General features: G+C 43.7%; 1 pseudogene; it reads right to left on the bottom strand.

The window, feature by feature from the left end:
- Positions 1-2,484: 2,484 nt before the first annotated feature.
- Positions 2,485-16,436, bottom strand: LOC146342655 (vomeronasal type-2 receptor 26-like; annotated as a pseudogene).
- Positions 16,437-18,533: the final 2,097 nt, after the last annotated feature.

The following is an 18,533-nucleotide window of genomic DNA, read 5'->3' as shown; positions in this document are numbered from 1 at the left end:
GTAAAACCAAGGTAAAACCCAGCAGTAGTTGCATCCCAATGAAAGCCTGAGTGAAAAGGTGTGTTTTCAGGAGGTGTTTAAAAGATGTACTGAGGGCTTCTTCAGCCATAATACTCTTATTATTTAATTCTTTTTTCTTATTTACTGAAAGTCAACTCATCATTTCATCCAGAAGAACCCCCCCAACTTACAGAGAATCATAAAACAGAATTAGCAACACATTTCTATCCAGTCCCATTCAGCTCAATGGGGCTTTCTTCCAGATAAGTGTGGATAAAACTGCAGCCTAAAAGTGCAAACCTATGCATGTCTACTCAAAGGTAAGGCCAATCACATTAAATTAAATGGGACATTTTTCCCCAGGAAGCAGGCAAATTGGGAGACGTCTGCTTCCCTTCTTCTCCAGAGCATCTCTACACCAGCCTAAGCTCCTGCATTGGAAACTGGGCCTTCTGCTTCCGTTTTAAATGCAGAATCATGACGGGCTCCCTTAACACACACTTCCGTCTCCCCCTTCTCCCCTCCTTTCCCCCTTTAATCTGAGTCTTCCATATGTTTCATTTTACAGCCACTAGATGGCGCTGTGGTCCAGCTCCTCTTATTGCAGTTTTCCTCTTTTCTTGTAGGGAACTCAAGACCGGTAATTTGATAGCTCATTGTCTCCGATCTATTTAAAAATGGAATAAAGGTCATTTAGTGTGGGAGATGGCCTGGAGCCGGAGTTGACAGTTATCTAAAGGACCTGCTAACTTCCATGAGTAGCCAATCACAATAGCAGGGTAAATGCTCTGTGTGAAGAAGCCCCCAGCCTTCCAATGACATGGCTCTTGGTTAGGGCTTTGCCGCTTCTTAGGTGAGTACAGAGGAAGGCAGCAGAAGCAGGGTGGTAGTGGATCCTGGACAAGGGCTGAGAACGTAGTGTGTGTGTGTGTGAGTGAGTGTAGGGGGGTGAGAAGTAAAAGGCCAGGAAGGGGGTACAGAAAGTTTTCCTTGCAGGCCTGAAAAAAGAAATCAAATATGCCCACAGGCATAATTTTTTTTGGCTACCTGTAGTGTATTGGATTGCAGCTGAAATGTCCAAAATCATTGAAATCTATCAGTTAGAACAGGGAGTTTAGAACCATCTTATAATATGCTGAGCAAGAAAAGAGATGGTGAAGGGGTGAACTCTGTACTCCACTATAATCCTTCCTAAAGACAAACATTTTTAATTTTTACATCAGTGTTAGACAACCTGATCTAAGATCAGTGTTAGACAACCTGGTTCCCTCCAGAGATTTTGGACTACAAATCCCATCAGCCTCAGACATAATGGCCAATGATTGGGGATTATGGGAGCTGTAGACCAAAATGGGTGGCACTGGGTTGCCTACCCCTGTTTTACATGAATTCTTTGGCTGCAATGATATACAAACTTACCTGGGAATAAGTCTCATAGAACTCTCATTGAACATCTAAGTAGATGTGTATAGGATTGCAATCTTTGATCTTAAGCATATATAGTCAGAAGTAACAGTCATTTCAGTAACATGTACTTCCCAATAAACATGTTTAGGATTGCATCCTTCATTAAAAGTTTGATTTTACATTTTTATTAAAAAATATCTGTAGTTTATTATAGGTGCTTTTAAACTGGAAAGTTTCATTTCTTCCTGAGAAGGGAGACTTAATGACAAGCCTTATTGTAAGTGTTTTATATAAGACAAACCAGTAAGACTGAACAGCCTGAACTTTCGGTCTCTTTCTCATACATATCCTCGATAAATTATTCCTACACATATCCATTCCCTTTAGCTTTTGATTGATTGTGCCCTCTCAGCATATTAAGCACATAGGGTTGGATCCAGACTTAGATGTGCTTAGAATATTGAAATATATGGGACAATTGTAGTCCTATTGATTTTTATCAGTCTAATCTATCTTAAGTAATTACTAGGCTTCCTTTAAGGGTGGAACCCTCCTGAAGTAGGGTACAAGATAAAAATCACACAAAGTGTATACAATAAAAAAAATCCATAAAAATACGTTTCAATAAAGTCCATAAAAACAGAGGTTTCAATGGCTTTCTTCTAAACATGACAAAATTGTGATCCAACCAATAGTTTCTTAAACCACTGAGAGTCTACTTTGGATACCCCTGTGCAACCCCCCTATATTACCTTGCCTTTTCATTTTTATCATTCGTTCCTCTCCTTCTGAACCATCAAATTGATACCAGAAAGAGAAGACAGAAGTGAATGATTCACAGGATTGTGAAAATGCCATGTCCCATATCCTGAGATTATGGGTTGGATCCAGGACCTTCCTTCCTTGAGAGAAAGGCTTCCACTTGTGGAAGGACAGTCGACCCAATTTTCAGGGATCCCTCTCGCCCCACACCACAGCTCACCCCATTATGCAGGATCCCCTTGCCTCTCTAAGGAGAATTTTCAGAGGACCAGAGGGGCTCCTCTGGGAAGGGGTGGCCAGAGAAATCCACTTCTGTCAGCACAGCTGATTCACCTTGAACTGGATCCAATCACCTACCTGTGGGATTTTGTAAAGACCAAAGACATCTGCCATGCGTGAGGATGTGTCAGCACCAAGTCCACCAATTACTCCTATTAGATTTCCCTGGATGCCACATTTGTAGTTGGGAACAATCTTATGTGATTTGAAGAGCAGATCCAGGCTGGTACGGTAGGTCATCCTTGAATCAGAATAGCTGTCATAGATCTGGAACCCAAGAGTGACATTGGGCAAGATCTTGGGATTCTCATTGATCTCGTTTATAGCAAACACCAAGGCCAGGATGTGCTGGTAGAACTTTGTCACCACGCTGCAAATAAAGTGACTTCCTGTAGTTTGACAAGATAATTCTGTTGTGAATTAAGTCACTGACTGTAAGGGCAGGGCACAATCTAGCAAAGATAGTCAGGATGAAGCCCTGTTGGAAATAGGGGAAATGTTGTCATGGCTTAAATTTCCTGGATTGTGCTTAGACTTGTAGATTATGTTAAAGATTTCACCACTATACTGCTCTAGTCAGACCTTGTCTTGAGTACTGTGTCAAATTCTGGGTACTACACTTTAAGAACTATTTGATTAAATTGGAATGGGTTCAGAGGATAGCAACGAAGGTGGTCAAGTGTATGTAAAATGAGCTTTATGAGAAATAGCTGAAGGAATTAGGTATATTTATCCTGGATAAGAAAACTTTGCAGAGGGAACTTCTAATGCAAATGAATTGTTATTTTATTATTATATTTATATCCCACCTTTTTTCCTCTTGCAAGGAACCCAACGTGGCTCACACAGCCCTCCTCCTCTCCATTTTATCCTCACAACAACCCTGAGAGGTAGGTTAGGTGGAGAGTCAGTGACTGGCCCAAAGTCACCCACACTGAACTTCATAGGCAAGTGGGGACTACAGCCTTCATCTCTTGAGGATCAGTCCAACACTAACCACTACACCACACTGGCTCTTATTCTCCTTCATCGAATACATTATCTTATTTCAAATCTTCTAGTAAGACAAAGTATGAGTAGAAATATGATGAAATTTGAAGTTACTTTAAACAAAATGATTCACCTCTAAAATTTGTTCACATCTTATTGAAACAGACACAAATAAGCCAATGGATTGAATATAATATGGGAATATGGTACTGGGATAACAGAAGAGCAAAATGTATGGAATAAATAAAGGACAACTCAACAAAAACAAATTGTATCAACCATCCTTAAGGAGAATCAATTAAAATTGTTACACTGATCTATATTACAGATAACAAATATAAACATACAAAATGATGGAAATCAGGTGAAATTGGGGGTGGGTGAGATGCTCTCAGGGGGAGCCTTCACATGCTGCACTGGAAAATCAGGGGTTTTGGCTTCTTCAGGCAAAAGTGCGCACAGTGGGAAAAAGGGTGAGGAGAAGAATAACTCCATCACAGTTTGCTGGAATAGGGCGAAATTGGGGTGGTGGGCTACTCTAACAGGGAGCTTTAGTGGCTGTACTGGAGAATCAGGGATTTTGGTTTCTTCATGCAATAGGATGGATGATATTCTGGAGGTGACGGACTTGACCTTGGGGGAGCTGGGGGTGGCGACGGCTGACAGGAAGCTCTGGCGTGGGCTGGCCCATGAAGTCATGAAGAGTTGGAAGCAACTGAATGAGTAAACAACAACAACATGCAATAGGGGGGAGCCTGGACAAGGGCACGAAACAGGCCTCTCTCATTGGTTGAGCAATCTATTGATGTTCAGTTCTACTCTCTCCACCAAACCTGGAAGTATGTTCCTTTCAAGTGTTGTGTGACCTGTGAAAACCAGATTTTAAAGGTACAGTATATCAGCTTTTCTTGCTTCATGTGTCCCCGATGGACCAAAGCTGATTCCATGAAAATCTGGATAGTACTCGAACATGCTTCTCATTTCATTGTTGTGAAGATCCTCCCAGGTAAGAGGGAAAAGTTTGCAACCTTAATTGTTGTCGTATTGTGGTAAGTGAACTGCATGTTGGGAGTTGTGGTATAGGCATGGAAAGAAGTGGGGAGGAACGGGAAATGAAAGGGAGGAATCAGGAGGATTTGAGAGGGAGACTGTTTGCTTGAGTTTCAGTTTTAAGAAAGGCCTAATGAAGGCCTAGAATAAAGAAGCATTGAAGTAGCTGTGTCTGGTGTCTTGGGATTCTTGCAATACAACAACTTGGTGACAAAGGCGAGATGGCTCTTCTGCCTTTGACTCCATCACCACCTTTCCTCCAAACCCCAGGTGAGCCAGGGATTCCATTTACTTCTTGGACTAGAATGTTTGAGACCTATGTGCCGGCTATTCATGATAAGGATCTTCCAGATGCAAGGAAACGTGCATTACTCATCCATTGCTTGGGAGCAGAAGCTCAGAGAATCTTTTATAATTTAACTGTTGTGGATGATAAATATGAGACAGCTTTGGCTGCTTTAGGAAACTTTTTTGTGCCTAATGTTAATAATGTGGTGGAACGCTATGAATTTCGCCAGCGGGGACAGAAACAAGGAGAAACTACAGATCAATATATTGCTGCTTTGAGGGAAATGGTTGTTACTTGTAATTTTGGAGATATGGCAGAGGAAATGATTCGGGATCAGTTGGTAGAGAAAACAGTGATGCCCCGCATCAGGGAATGCCTCTTGCTAGAAACTAGGGATGTACGAAAGTCACTTACCTTTCACGGATTATGTTGATGGTGGTGGTGGGGGGCATTCCGTCCCTCCCCCCGGAATCCTCACCGGGGGGGGGGAGGCGCTCCGTTTCTCCCTCCCGGAATCCTCCGCGGCCGGCTGTGCTCCGCAGAGCAGCCAGCCAGGCCCAGGTAGGCCAGAGCCATCTGCAGCCGGATTTCTGGCCGCGGAGGGCTCTGGGTAAAAACAAAAACAAACAAACAAACAAAACTGTGTACACAACCGCGTAGCGGGCGCTATTTGTGTTCCCCTTTGTTTTCGCCATCATAGTCTACGTAAATATTTACGTAGATTAAGACAGCAAAAATAAGGAACGCAAATGGCGGCAGCTGTAGCCGCCGCCATTTGCATACACAGTTTTTTTTTTAACCCATTAAAAAAAACAAACAAAACACAACGTGATAGGCTACGTAAAGATTTACGTAGCCTATCATGTCGTTTTTTGTATTTTTTTTTAAACCCAGCCATGACAGGCTACGTAAATCTTCACATAGCCTATCATGTCGTTTTGTGTGTGTGTTTTTTTTTACAAGACAAATGGTGGTGGTGGCGGCGGCAGCCGGTCGGAAGACCAGCCGCCGCCGCTGGAGCTGCCGCCGCCCGGAAGATCCGCCCCAGGTAAGTCTCGTCTCGGGGGAGGGGGATCTGTGGGGGGGCAGGGGGGGTAGGCCGTTCCGCCACCGATTTCGGGGTGCCGAAGGCACTGGCATTCGGCCTCACCAAGATCTGTGGTGGAATTCTCTGCCATCCCTACTAGAAACTGATCTTGCCTTCCAGCAAGCCATGACAATTGCCAGCCAGATAGAAACTGCAGTGGCAGAGGCAAAGCTAATGGATCAAGGCAAGATAGAACCAGGACAGGTTGTGCAGATAGAACCAGGACAGGTTGCGCAGCCTTTCCAAATAAATAAATAAATAAATTCCTGAGGTCTAAGTTCAAAGATGGTACAAATAAGTGCCCAGAGCCCTCAAAATGAGCACGGACAGTAGGCTATCGTTGTGGATAACGCAACACACAGCAAATTATGCTAACTGCCCTGCAAGGGAGGCTCAGTGCAGACAGTGCGAAAGGAGAGGACATTTTGCTAGGGTATGCCGGAGTGCCCAGTCTCAACAATCTATAAGTGAAGCTGCTGTGCCAGAAGTTACTGTTTAAAGTCTGGAAGAGCTTGCCGAAGCTACGACAGTGGAGAGAAGGACATGCGTTGTTACGGTGTGTGTTCCTGCGGTAAGGAAGTCCCAGGACATGGAGTTGATGTTAGAATCAGACACTGCAGTCTCCATACTGCCCAAGTCTGTTTATGTACAATACTGCAGTACTTCACCACTTACAGCACCCAAATTGCATCTCTTGAGTTACTCGAGGAATCCAATTTCAGTTCTTGATTGTCTATCTATGAGCAAAAGTAGTATTTGAGACAAATTATGTGACAGCAGAGTTCTACGTCGTACCAGAGGGAACTCCCATCCTGGGCAGAGATCTTTTTGTTGCACTGCGCATGCAAGTACTTAATGGGACTTTTCACCTCCATGCCACGCAACAATACTACTGTTCATACTTCGCTTGCAACCATAATAGCTCACAGCACAGAAGGAGAATTAGGCTGTGCCAAGGGCTTCATTCACAAAGTTAAAATTAGTCACAGTGTGAGGCCAGTACAACAGAAACTACTTCGGTTACCATTTACTGTGAGAGATGCTGTATCACAGGAACTTAAAAAATTAGTGCAGAATGACACCATTCTGGCATGGAAAGAAGTGGGGAGGAAGTGAAAGGGAGGAGTCAGGAGGATTGGAGGGGGAGACTGTTTGCGTGAGTTTCAGTTTTAAGAAAGGCCTAGTGAAGGCCTAGAATAAAGAAGCATTTAAGTAGCTGTCTCTGGTGTCCTGGGATTCTTGCAATACAACAATTGTCCATTCCATTCTAATGTACATCACAGCCAGTTTGTGTGGCCCAGATTGTTTGCCATGTCATCACAAGATGAATTCTTCAGAGTATCCTTTAAAATTATTCCCCCCTTTTAGGCTAGCACACAGAAGATAGAGTTTGCTTCCACACTAGCCCTTTTGTCTGGAACTACTACATTTTGTTCACACACTGTTTATGACGTATCCACATGATGTTGCCATTAGCCCATCCTATTCCGGTGTTTTCTGAGTAATCTTTCTGTCGTTTTTCAAAACTAGCATGTGGTGATTATTGTCTGAGAAATTGCAAGTGCATGATTAACCTGTTTAGTATGGACAGGCAGAATTCTATAATTAGCATTGTTTTGTTATTTTAAAAAGAGAAGGAAAGCCAGAGAAGTTGACATTTGAGTAACTTAGAGAGGTTAGACCATTGCAGTCCAGTGTTCCTTGAAGAATCCTACTATAGTATTTTAAGAACTGATTTGTCTCCAAGTTGAGCATGAGAAAACAGAATTGAGTGCCATAATCAGCATTATTTTGTTATTTTAAAAGAAAAGGGAAGAAATAATAAGATGATTAGAATTAAAGCTTCCTTATATCTTCAGGAAGAGACGCTGACACTAGCATAATTTAGAGAGTGCATTCAAGGAGCAAATCAGAGCCTTTCATGTCTAATACCTGAACCTGGATCAACAGAAAGAAATATAACGGACTGAACATGCTACCAGGACATTTTCATTTAGCACTAGAAAGGCCCTTTGCTGAATAGAACTTACTTATTAGTAAATACTAAGGAAGAAACTTGGCCACAGGCACGGGTATTGCTGGACAATATAGCACTGTATTAAGTAGTATGTGGAAGTTCCCATTTGACCCCACTTCCCCGCTAGCTATAGTAAAGCAATGCCTCAGCTCAGTCAGCTGTGCTAGAGGTTGGAAGCAATCATAGAACTATATAGATAAGGCTCAACTCAAGCCTGAGTTATTCATATCTTCTGCCGAGGTAAGAAAAGTTACACCGTCTCTTTCTCCCTTCCAGTTCAATTGGCTCACAAATTGTTAGAGATTCAAAAGGTCACACTGGGTGTGTCGAGTCGACACTGTACTTGAACGTTTATGTTATGTTCCAACCAAGGTTATTGTCTACTCATTCGTTCATTCATTCATTTATCTGGGCAGGGCTGCTAGCTCAGTGGTAGAACACATGCTTTGCATGCAGATGTTCAAGGGCTCCATTCCTGGCATCTCCAGTTAAAAGAATCAGATAGCAGGTCATGGGAAGATCTCACGAAGAGAGATACCTAGTCAGAAGGATCGGTAAAAAGCTAAATGCATAAATACTCAGTCCTGGTATAAAGCAGCTTCCTCTGTTCCATTCATTTTTAAAAGAAAAATATATATACTAACGGTACCCCTATTTTATGAAAGTAATTTGCAGTCATAGAACATGAAATATAATTAAACTAAAATCCAACCTCACTTCATTGGGTTACTTACAATGGGAAGTTAATCAATTCCTGAGAAGGGTGCCTGTTGAACAAGATAGCGGGGAACACGTAATGAATATGAGATGCAATCCCACCAATGAGGAAATCATCCGCCTGGTACCATTCATGTGGAATACGAACAGGATTGTTTCCAGTGCAATTCATGGTTTATACTTCCTTTGCCGTATGTGGGAGTAGCAGAACTACCACCACCACAGTCACCGTCATCCTGCCGGTAAACGTCCCTCTTGCCTTTGTTTCTGCCATGTCTTTCCACAGAATTCTCACGTCCATCACCTTCATTCAAGCAAGCAGGCTTTAGATGGCTGCTGCCTCTGCCAGTGCACTTTTTGAGGCAAGAAATTATCTTTAAAAGTTTTGCAAAATCATGCCTTGAATGCCCGCTGAAGATCACGGATTTGAAGCCTGACCTATACCAGGAAGAGGGGAAACTGTTCAGAGTGGCAGAGCCCAGCCTGACTGTTCCTTTTCATGTTAGCTGTGAATGGCATTTTGGGGTTTTATATCCGACTTCATTGCTGACTTTCTTTTTTAAAAGTCACTGGAGGATTGACCTGGTGAATTAATTACAGGGATTCTGATTGGAGATAATGGAGATAATAACTTTGGACTCCATGTGTTATCTCCACTTGCACAATCAATGAAGCAAACATGTTTGTCAAATGACACAACTTTCTGCATCTCTGTAGTAGTACAGCAACTGTGCTGCAACTTCAAAATGATTCTACAGTGATCTCTAGGATGGAATCAAACAGGAAGTTGGCAAATGCACCATTGACCAATGAAATGTGTGATGTAATTGTACCTGTGCCTGAATGCAATCAAGGTAACACCTCTCTGTAATGCCAAAAGGAGCTATGTGCACTGTTGTGATGTTTGTTACAAATTCATCCCCTTTTCAAACAGGAGCCTTGGATCTAAATCTTTTTAAATTTCTCAGCAAATTCCTTTTCAGTAGACAAACTCGGCTTTTCCTTCTAAAAAGTAGAATTGTCTTTTGATCCTTGTGAATCGAGAGCAGTCATGGGAGGAGACCCTCTGCTTAACTCACTCTTGGAACTCCTGGCTGGATGCCCATCTTTGCATCTCACCTCCTGATTTCTGCTCAGTGAAGCCACTACTAGGGCTAAGAAATTCCAGGGCCCCAGAGTCCTTGTGATTCTGCTGAGGAAAAGCATTGCTCAAGCCTGGGAATGCTGGATTCCCCCTATTCTTATTTCCTTCCTTCCTTCTAAATAAATTACTCCCAGACAATGCACTGTTTTTTAGGAGGTGTGCAAGTCCATCTAAGATCAGTTGTAAACTTCCATCCAGAGTAGTTGGTTTCCTGATCTACAGTTCTTCTACCATGTCTGGATTAAACCTCAGCTTTTTCATCCTCATTCACCCCAAAGCAGCCTCTAGACACTGAGGTTCAAAAGTGAGGCAACTTCTCTGGACTGTGTACATGGAAATGAGAGGCAGAGCTGAGTATCATCTGCATACTAATGACACTTCAGCTGAAACCTCCAGATAATTTCCCTCAGTGGTTTCAGGTAGATGTTAAAAAGCATGAGGGACAGGATGGAACTTTGTGGACCCCACATGTTAACAGCCATGAGGTGGAACAGAATTCCCCCTTCACCACCTTTTGAGACTGCTCTTCCAGAAAGAACTGGAACCACATTATCACTGTGCCTCCTAAGCCCAACCCTATCAACCCAGATAGATGATCCAGAAGGATATTATTGCTGATAGTAGTGAAAGTCGCACCCCTCCAGTCAATCCTTGGCATGTCATCAGCCAGGAGACCAAGGCTGTTTCCATCCCATAACCAGATCTGAAACCTGATGGGAATGGATCTAAATGATCAGTATCATTCAACACAGAGTTAAGAGGCCACCACATGCTCTAGCACCTTGCCCAGGAATGACAAAGTTGACACAGGGTGGTAATTATCTGAAACCATAGGTTCTAGATTTGGTTTCATCAACAAAGGCCTGGCCACTGCTTCTTTCAATATTTTGGGAATCTCACTGTAGCAGCCATATCGGGGGTCAGACTAAGTAGGCTCATGCAGTCTCATGCTTCATGTTCTTGCTGAGCTCTTGCTCTCTGAAATATATGTTTGTAAGCTGATGAGACACAGGAATTTCTTATCTTGTCAACAAAGGCTAAGGTCATAGAATCATAGAATCATAGAATCATAGAATAGTAGGGTTGGAAGGGGCCTACAAGGCCATCGAGTCCAACCCCCTGCTCAATGCAGGAATCCAAGTCAAAGCATCCCTGACAAATGGCTGTCCAGCCTCGTCTTGAAGGCCTCCAGTGTGGGAGAGCCCACCACCTCCCCAGGTAATTGGTTCCATTGCCGTATTGCTCTGACACTCAGGAAGTTTTTCCTGATGTTCAGTCGGAATCTGGCTTCCTGTAACTTGAGCCCATTATTCCGTGTCCTGCACTCTGGGATGATCAAGAAGAGATCCTGGCCTTCTTCTCTGTGACAACCTTTCAAGTACTTGAAGAGTGCTATCATATCTCCCCTCAGTCTTCTCTTCTCAAGGCTAAACATGCCCAGTTCTTTCAGTCTCTCTTCATAGGGCTTTGTTTCCAGTCCCCTGATCATCTTTGTTGCCCTCCTTGTTGTTGTCATAGTGTTGTCATAGTGTTGTTGTTGTTGTTGTCATTTGTTGTTGTCATAGTGATATGTATATCATGTTCTCTGCTGTTCTCTGCTTACCATGGCTACCCTATAACCCATTTCTTGTATTATAAACAATGGTGCTAGGAGAAGAAATGTTGAGGACTGCAACCCCACACGGAAGGGAGAGGAGGAGCCGTTTCCTATGTGTCATAATGTCTATAAAAGCAATGTGTTAATGTGCCTTGGGGCTTTTGGCTCTTTGGAAGTGATTCCAGCCTTAAGCCCGCGCGTTAAATAAAGAACTCTTTTTCCTTCACTCCGTGGTCTTTCTGACTCTGAGTTCTGCAACATAAATGGTGCCGTGACTCGGATTGTGGCAGGCTCTGAGACAGAGAAGTGGCAGTTGCCTGCTCTTAATCTCCGCACCGGGAGGGAGGGCTCGGCGCACGCCTCCCTTTCTTGGTGCCACCGACCTTTTTGTCGGGTGAACGGGAGAAAGCCTGCGCCGGGACTGCCCGAATGGCTGTGCGCGTCAAGAGAACCTTGGGAAGCAGAGGAAGGAACTTGAGCCCTGCCCATACTGCAGCTGCAATTGAGTTGAAACCCACATTGGAAGCCTTCAGGAGAAAGGCAAGTATATGGAATGAAAAGAGGCCCCGCCTTTAGGAGAAAGGCCACTGGGCAGAAAAAAAGAGGGCCCCACCTTATGAAGAAGGTCAGTGTTAGTATACGTATACAGAAGGTGACCCACCCGATTGGGGGTGGAGGGGGGACTTGATCACTCTCCCGAGCAGGCACTAATACTCAGCAAGGCGCTGAGGAAACTGCTTCGCTCTAGTGGAAAAGTGCGAAAGTGGGTGGCAGGGACATATTAATGAAGTGGTGAAATTGATGATTGTGTGAGTGGCTACTGCAGTTTCTGTTGCATACCGTTGACCGTCCGGGTGCCCAGGCCAGTAGCAAAGTGCGTGATGTAAAAATTCCTCTTGTGTCGGTCAGTGAGACCCCTTACTTGCTGACCAATCCCCTTCCCTCTTTGTGTCCGTCTTCATCTTAAGTGGGAGGCTATGGGAGGTGGGGGAAGCAAGACTTGCACCCCCTTGAGATGTATGTTAAAAAAAAAAGGAAAAAGATTTTTTAAAAAAGGATTCAGAATAGAGAGAGGAAACAGCAAAAAGCTCAAGGTTGAGCTGAGAGAAAAAAAGAACAAGATCTGAGGCTGTTAATTAGAGAAATGTTGCAGGACAGCCTAGCTTTTAACGAAGTGTAGGAGTGTGAGGCCGAAGAAGTAGCCATTAGCCTAGTGCGCCGAGAGGGGGGGCAGGAGAATTGCCCACAATGTTCTGAGTTGTGCAACATCATCACCTCGCCTAATTGAAATAAAATCCCTAAGAAACGGAAACTGAAAATGAAGACCCAGAAGATAAAGGCGCAAAATGGAATAAAGGTGACGAATCAGCCCCCCAGGGCACAGGCTAGACCCCTCTTCGAGTAGAAAGTGTGCCATAAGACTGTCCCAAGGCAGAATAAAGCGGAAAGACCACGATGAAGATCTGTCAAGGTAGCCGTGTTTAGCTTTGAACTGTCCTAGAATTTCATACAGCCTGTAGACCATCAGCTATATGATTTCTGAAGAGCGTAACTGTTAAGCTTTTGCCGTGGGATTCCCTGCAATGAAGAAATCTCACTAATTTAAGTGTCCAGTGTTAGACTGCCTGAGTGTGTGTGCTGAAGAGACCGAGAAACCAGACAGCATGTTCCTGGCCAAGCCAAAATCACGCTACTACCATGCTCCTGGAAGCTGCAATAAACTGTGTAAGCTGGGAGACCCAACCTGATTGAGAAGAAAAGAAGATATTGGAGTAACTGTCTTAAAAAACAGTGAGATCTGTGTAGCTGGCTGGCTGACGCTGTCAGTGATGTTACAACTTTAAATTAAGACTGTTTCCCTGTTTGAGACCCCAGCGAAGAAAGCTGACCTGAGTTATTTGTTGCCCGTACCAAAGCAAAAATTTAGCTGCCCTGTACCTCATCGTGTCCTGTTTTAAGCTTGGGATTTACAAATACAAACAAACTGAGAAGCTTGCCTTTGAAGTCCTGCAAATCACCCCACCGCCTCCCCGAAGAAGATTAATGGCTGCCTGAAAAATGCAAGTATAAGGCGATGCCCATCACCCACCAGCGTCCTGAGTTTCGGCACTTTGCTTTCATATACCAAGTTGAAGGGGAAGAGAAGAAAAGAGGTGTGTGTGTGTGTGTGTGTGTGATATTGTAAATCCCTGGCTAGCTTGTCTAGTGATAGATAGCCCCGAGAGCCCCCCCCTTTTCACAGTGCTGTGAGGCTTTTCATAAACTTGAACTCTCATTGCTGTAGACTGTGTGTCTGTGTTGTAGTCAGCTCAGTGTACAACAGGCTGAGTTTGATCTATGACTTTTAGATTTCCTTCTGCTAGAACTCATGCAGCATAGAGTTGCCGATGCAAAAATGGTGACCTAGAACTCTTTGCGTATGTGAGTATGCCCATCCCTTGATTTTGATGAGCCCTGAGCATGCAGCCAGAGGAGCAGTATAATTGCTGGATCTGCTCCATCATGCCTTACCATGCAAAAAGTGTTTTCCATTCATTGTGTTAAATTGCAAAAAAAGTTTGTTGTGTATATTTTATGATTTCTTAAATATCATAAAATATATGTGATATTTGCAGATTAGTGTTAGTTGCAACTCCAAATGATACTGAGTGTGGTTCCCAATGGATGACAAGAGAAAAGACAAAGACAAGTAGAGAAAGACAGAGACAAGTAGAAAAAGACAGAAAAATAGAGAAAGTGGCAGACAGATAGAGAAAGGGGGAAAAAAAAGAAGAAAGAGAAGGCAAGAGGCAAAGAAAAAAAACATTTCTAAAGAAGAAGCGTGGCCATAGTTGCTCCCAGGGTGAATTAAAAGCCGCTGATTGTGCCTGGAGCTTATTACCTGGGGTAAAGTAGCCACAATAATGTAATAGTTCTTTAAGATGAGAAAATGTAACTAGAAGGAGAAGAAGAGCCTATCCCAAATGTGCGTCATTGGGACTAGTGTAGGGCAGAAAGGTTTAAGTAAGTGAGTTTAACTTGAAAAAGACACATGAAGAGACAAGGCTGGTGCATAGAGCGGAAAGTTTTATGTAGAAAGTTTGAAATATGATCTGCAATACAGGCAGATCAGCAAGAAAAAGAAAGCAAAAGAAAGAGAGATTTCTCTTCCCATACTAATGAGTGAAAGTGTTATCAAGCACTTTGCCTGGGAAGCGAAGTTTGTTTACAGGAAGCTGTGCCTGAGAACCAAACACTTCTAGCCTATGCTAAAAATGCTTGCTAGTGTTGTGCTGCCTCATGGGTAACATGTATGGTATAAAACCCGTTTAGCCGAATGGCTCGTGGTTCAGAGAAGCTGTCTGATCCAACCATTAGGTACGCCTGTGTGCTGTAAGTTACCCAATAAAGTCTCCTTGTAAATAACCCCCGCTGCTGGAATCCCAAAACACAAGCGGGGCTAGAGCACCTCACCCAGTATCAAACCCTGCTATAAGAAGCCATGAAGGCAGGTATGAAGAAGTCAGTTAATATGACCAAAGTGTCTAAAGTGCTGCAAGTTGCCACCGAGGCCCCAGGGCGTACTTGGAGCATCTTTTAGATGCCTATCGCCAGTATACCCCCCTCGACCCAGAGGCCCAAGAAGATGTGGACAAAGAAATAGAAGAAGACCCAGCAAAAGCAGAGGATTCTTAAGAAAGAACCAGTGTGCCCAGGGTAGACAAGATGGACATTGGTGGCATGAATGCCCAAATAAAATAAATCAAATACACAAAGGAGAAAACCAAAGGAGCAAGAACGGGTGAGAGAGAAGACAGCTTGAGAGGGGCCGTGACATTGACTGTGAGGGGCCGTGACATTGACTTCATGATTGACACTGGAGTGGCATCAAGAGCAAGCAAACGTTAGCCTTAAACAAGAAGTCCAAACACTGGGCAAAGTTCTTCAAGCCCAGCGTCGCTTTGTCTTAGAAAATAAGCCATTCCCATCACAGAAGTTCATCCTTTCCAACCAAGAGTTGAAGTATGGATTAAAAAGTAAAAAAATGACCCTTTGACTCCCAGATGGAGAGGACCAAAAACTGTTATACTTTCCACCCCCACAGCTGTGAAAGTACCTGGAGTTAAACCCTGGATACATTGGACACGAGTCAAGAGAGCAAGGGGGGGGGGAGTGAACTGTGACCAGAAATCCTAAAAATCCTTTAAAAATTATTCTGAAAAAGCAGTAAGAAGACTCAGGCTAGACTTTACTGTGGGCACACTGGGAGACTGTCCACCCTGCGTACGGTCAGACCTGCAACTGGGGAAGATTGAAAAAGGGGACTAGACCCTACTGCAGCTAGCGAGGTGAATAGCTGCCTGGCGTATGGTCAGATCCCAAAGAAGATCAAACATGTAGGTTGTAGTAGTAGTAGTGTTGTGTTGTGTTTTTTTTAATAACATGTACTAAAGGGGGGTCTGCCCCTGGAGGGGGACCTTTGTCCCAGTGATTCGCTGATAATTACTGGCTTCACTTAGCTAACATCACTGGAGTAAAGCATTTTTGTTTACCAAGGGATATACCTGCAAACAGGCTTATTAGCTCTTGCCTAATACCTGTCTGTAAGCATCCTGAAAGAATTCAAATCAAGACTATGTTAAGCAATTTTAATATAAACTTGACTTATTCCCAAAATTCTGACTGGGGCATAGTTGCGAAAATCTTACCCCCTACAGAGTTCACTCTATGCACCCCCATCATAGCTAAAACAAATGCCACTTGTGCACGAATGATTAATTGTCAAAAATCTTCTGGGAAATGTAAAGCTATCCCTGCCCCCCCCCTTCCACTGTAATGAAATTCAAAACATATATTTTAATTATGCACATATACTTCTGCCTCATGGATGGTTTTGAACCTGTGGTTCCCGTACCTGGTCATTCATTCCAGCCAACTTGTCTGATAACCACCCATGTTGCCTTGGGTGCCAATTCTTCTGTTGCCTGGTGCCAATTCTTCCCCCGTGGCCAGAGAAAATCCGTCGACGGCAGCCTAGAGCACTCCAACTAACTAAAAATTGTAATAGCCACCTACAGCTATACCCTGACTCAGAAAAATTGGCACTGGCAGTATCATTAGTTGGAGTTCCAGGTCTAGCCTTGGCTGATAGTCTAGAAATCAACCGGTTAGCTTGCAGCTTGGCCAAGAGCATAAATGCCACCTCACGAGCATTGTTATTATTAAATAAAGAGTTGCGTGATCTAAGAGGTGCTGTTTTAGAAAATAGAGCTGGTATAGATTACCTCTTCCTTCTTCATCATCTGGGTTATGAGACGCACCAAAAGCTTTGCTGTTTTAATTTAACTGATAATAGTAATGCTGTAGATCATAGAATCATAGAATCATAGAATCATAGAATAGTAGGGTTGGAAGGGGCCTACAAGGCCATCGAGTCCAACAACCTGCTCAATGCAGGAATCCAAGTCAGAGCATCCCTGACAAATGGCTGTCCAGCCTCGTCTTGAAGGCCTCCAGTGTGGGAGAGCCCACCACCTCCCCAGGTAATTGGTTCCATTGTCGTATTGCTCTGACACTCAGGAAGTTTTTCCTGATGTTCAGCCGGAATCTGGCTTCCTGTAACTTGAGCCCATTATTCCGTGTCCTGCACTCTGGGATGATCAAGAAGAGATCCTGGCCTTCTTCTCTGTGACAACCTTTCAAGTGCTTGAAGAGTGCTATCATATCTCCCCTCAGTCTTCTCTTCTCAAGGCTAAACATGCCCAGTTCTTTCAGTCTCTCTTCATAGGGCTTTGTTTCCAGTCCCCTGATCATCTTTGTTGCCCTCCTGTGAACCCTCTCCAGTTTGTCTGCATCCTTCTTAAAGTGTGGTGCCCAGAACTGGACACAGTACTCCAGATGAGGCCTAACCAGTGCTGAGTAGAGGGGAACTAGTACTTCCCGGGATTTGGAAGCGATGCTTCTATGAATGCAGCCCAAAATAGCCTTTGCCTTTTTTGCAGCCACATCACATTGTTGGCTCATATTCAGCTTGTGATCGACAACAATTCCAAGATCCTTCTCGCTTGTAGTGTGGTTGAGCCACGTGTCCCCCATCTTGTAACTGTGCACTTGGTTTCTTTTTCCTAGGTGCAGAACTTGGCATTTGTCCCTATTAAATGTCATTCTGTTGTTTTCTGCCCAGCGCTCCAGTCTATCCAGATCACTTTGAATTTTGTTTCTGTCTTCCAAAGTATTAGCTATCCCTCCCAATTTCGTGTCATCTGCAAATTTGATCAGCATTCCCTGCACCTCCTCCTCCAAGTCATTAATACAAATGTTGAAGAGCACTGGGCCCAGGACTGAGCCCTGTGGTACCCCACTCGTTACCTCTCCCCAGTTTGAGAAGGTCCCATTGATAAGCACTCTTTGAGTCCGATTCTGTAGCCAACTGTGGATCCACCGGATCGTTGTTTCATCTAGCCCACTTTGAGCTAGTTTGCTCATCAGGATATCATGGGGCACTTTGTCGAAAGCTTTGCTGAAGTCGAGGTATATGATGTCTACAGCATTCCCACGGTCTACAAGGGAGGTTACTTGATCAAAAAATGAGATCAGATTTGTCTGGCAGGACTTGTTTTTGACAAATCCATGTTGACTTCGAATGAACAGATGAACAGATGAACAGATCAACAAGCTGCACCATATAGTGGCTGACATAACAATAGGACAACATGATTGGCTCGATTGGTTAACCTCTTGGCTTCCAGATCTTAGCTGGCTCAAAGCATTATTTGTTCTGATCTTACCAGTGGTATTAGTAGGGGTGCTGTTATGTTTCTGCACTCCCTGGTTTATGCATTGCTTAAACAATCTGTTTACTGCCTCAGCCACAAAAACAGCCGCCCGCTACGCTGTAATAGCTCAACAAGATATTAAGTAAGAGGGTTGCTATAAGAGTCCTGTGTTATGCTTCGCAAACCAGAATGTCTATTTGCTTAATGAAATGCTATAATTGTAATGAAATTATGCATTTAAGGGGGAATGTAGCAGCCATATCGGGGGTCAGACTAAGTAGCCTCATGCAGTCTCATGCTTCATGTTCTTGCTGAGCTCTTCCTCTCTGAAATATATGTTTGTAAGCTGATGAGACACAGGAATTTCTTATCTTGTCAACAAAGGCTAAGGTCATAGTGATATGTATATCATGTTCTCTGCTGTTCTCTGCTTATCATG

This window comes from Heloderma suspectum, chromosome 6 (assembly GCF_057233095.1).
Source record: "Heloderma suspectum isolate Gila_16-S chromosome 6, 16-S_ref, whole genome shotgun sequence".
In the NCBI taxonomy this organism is placed as follows: domain Eukaryota; kingdom Metazoa; phylum Chordata; class Lepidosauria; order Squamata; family Helodermatidae; genus Heloderma; species Heloderma suspectum.
This window is presented reverse-complemented; position numbering and strand designations above follow the sequence as displayed.